This window comes from Entelurus aequoreus, linkage group LG03, assembly GCF_033978785.1.
Source record: "Entelurus aequoreus isolate RoL-2023_Sb linkage group LG03, RoL_Eaeq_v1.1, whole genome shotgun sequence".
Classification (NCBI taxonomy): Eukaryota; Metazoa; Chordata; class Actinopteri; order Syngnathiformes; family Syngnathidae; genus Entelurus; species Entelurus aequoreus.
The window spans coordinates 37,901,129-37,904,023 of record NC_084733.1 but is presented as its reverse complement, the minus strand read 5'-3'; positions in this window follow the sequence as shown (position 1 = coordinate 37,904,023).

The following is a 2,895-nucleotide window of genomic DNA, read 5'->3' as shown; positions in this document are numbered from 1 at the left end:
TTATACTGCAAAATACGTCAGCATAGAGCCAAACAATGTTGTAGCATTAACAAAGTTATTGAGAGTGTTAAAGTGTGTCACTGAATGCACCACTTTGCTAGCCAAACAGTCAAGGGTAACAAGGACCTTACCTGTTGTCCTTGGTAGTTTTGTAGAGAGCCTGCATTGACATATTGATGGTGGAGATGGAATTTTCTCATAAAGTCACGTTGAGAACACAGTAATTAATAACACGACAAGACTGAGTCACCAATGTGTCGGATTCTTTGGTTGGACACTGCAGTCCGCGGAAAGATAAGCGGGTAAATGAGCAGGTCTGCTAGTTGCAATATTTGGTCATAATATGACAAATATGGTGTACGCAAACCGGGGCACACCTTTGCCAAAGATTTCATCGACAACCGTGGTATTCAAACTTTGATTTATAAACTTTTCGATTTACCAACCATAGAATAAAAATATGCTTTGGTGTACAAACCTTGTGTCACTGTACGAACGTTTCATCCACCCATTGTGTGCCTCTTAGCGCAGCCATTTTGTGTCTTGCAACACATTCATTGTAGGCGGGCTGATCGATCTCTGGTGCTCGTTGTTAGCTCAGCAAAGCTGTTTTTATCTCCTGTGTTAAGTTTATTTTTATTTATTTTTTTAAGTGTTTTTTAGCCTTTTTACATAATGTTTCTAGTTTTTCTAGCTCAATAGGAGTCCAAAGAAAGCAACGGACAAGTGATGTCTGGTTTGAAACATTCAGGAAGTATCCACAGCATTGTCAACATTACCTCCCCCCCTACAACTCCCTCCCTCCCTCCATCAAAGAGTATTAACCTAAAAGAGGATTTTATTTGTATTCTTAATTGAGGGACAAGCGGTAGAAAAATGGATTGATGGATGTTGTAGCGATTTAGCTGTTAAAGTGAAGGAGTTTTGTTATATCAAACTGAGTGCGCCACAGTGCTAGTAACAATGTGTGTTACTACAGATGCAAATGAGGACAGTTCAACAAGTTGTTGTTTTGACTGTTCACCCACCCCATCATACTTAGAGCAATGCTTGTAGATCTTAAATCTTAACAGTTTGTCTTGTTTTTTTTCAAATATATTTTCTTTTTCTTTCACCGTGACTGATCATTGTTTTGTGCCTCCACAAAATGTAAACAATTTACGATCTACTTCTGTTGAACCTGAAACTCTATTAAGAACGACACTGTAGATCCTTTTTATAACTTTTATAATGATAGGATATTCAATCTTATCGAAATTGATTCTAGTAATAAATACAACACATGCATTGACCCTGACCGGAATTGTCTAAAATATTCAAATGAAACCATCACTAGTGGATACTATAATGCTGAAACATTTAATAGATTACATAAGAGTATCAACTCCAACTCACAAGTGTTCTCTACTTTTCACTTGAATCTGCATAGCCTTAATAATCCTAATAAATATGGCTATCTTGTAAAATTATCTATCTTCCCTGAATCATGAATGTTCAGTCATTGCTCTCTCTGAAACATGGCTCTCAGAATCAACAAAAACGCTTCATGATATGTCTCTATATAATGTTGTTCACTCCTGTAGATCAGAAAGAGTAGGAGGTGGTGTGACAATTTACGTCCATAACAGGTTTACATTTTATGCTAGGGATAATCTTGCTTTTGAGTGTCATTCAACTGATTTTGAATCTCTGTTTGTTGAAATTCCTTCATGTTAATTTTTTAATGGCAAGAACATTATAGTAGAATGTATTTATCGACCCCCCGATACAGATATAACACCCTTCAATGCTATTCTTGCATTAACACTAGATGGAATTAATGAAGAAAATAAGGTATGTTTCCTTCCAGGGGATTATAACATTGATCTATTTAAAAAAAGATAATTTATGAACTGCTGACTTTCTGAATACAATGTACTCCAACTGTCTCTATGCTGTGATTTACAGGCCAACAAGTGTTACAAGTTCTTCTGCAACTCTTATTGATAATATCTTTACATATTCGCTAAATAATGTAGCTCAATCAGGTATTTTGGTAACTGATATATCAGATCACTTCCATGTATTCCATCTTCCCTTGCAAAATAAGACTGAACATGTGGGAGCAACAAACAGCCTTAAATTTAGAATTTTTAACACTAGGAATACTGAACGGTTCAAGAGGTTGATTGGCAATATTTCCTGGGATGATGTTTATGAACATTCTGATGTACATAAATGCTTACCAGGAATTCAAGTATTTTCATTTTGCCTTTCATTGCTGCTTTTCTTAGGTTAAACCCAGGAAGAAAGTGGCTGAAGGCTTTTGGAAACCCTGTTTAACAACAGGTCTAAAAATAAATTGTATAAAAAATTCCTCATAAATCCCACTCCACTTAATTCTGCGATTTATAAAAAATATAAAAATAAATGTAATCATTTGCTAAGGCTAACTAAGAAAAAGTACTTTTCCAATAAATTCATAGTCTCATCAGACTCTAAATCAGTGGTTCTTAACCTGGGTTCGATCGAACCCTAGGGCAGGGGTCCTCAAGTACAAATCTTGAAGGTCCACAAATGTTATTTTGAAACAGGCTGGGTCCGTTTATTATCGGTCAAGCTTATATAGTAGCAGGAGGTAGGTAGTAGTTTAACATTTTCTTAAAATGAACAAATATAAAATAAATATCCAATAAAATAAATGAAAGATTTTCTTTGAAACAAAAAACAAATAAGAACTTAAATAAAACTTTCAGTTTTAACAAAAAATAAATACTTTTAAACACAACCCTCCTATCCCTATCTGATATTGCTTTATAGATGTCTTCTCCCCTTGTTTGTCCACTGAGGTTTGCCAGGCCCAAAACATCTTCAATAAACTCCCCCTTTTCTTCATCATAATACCTCACAAACACC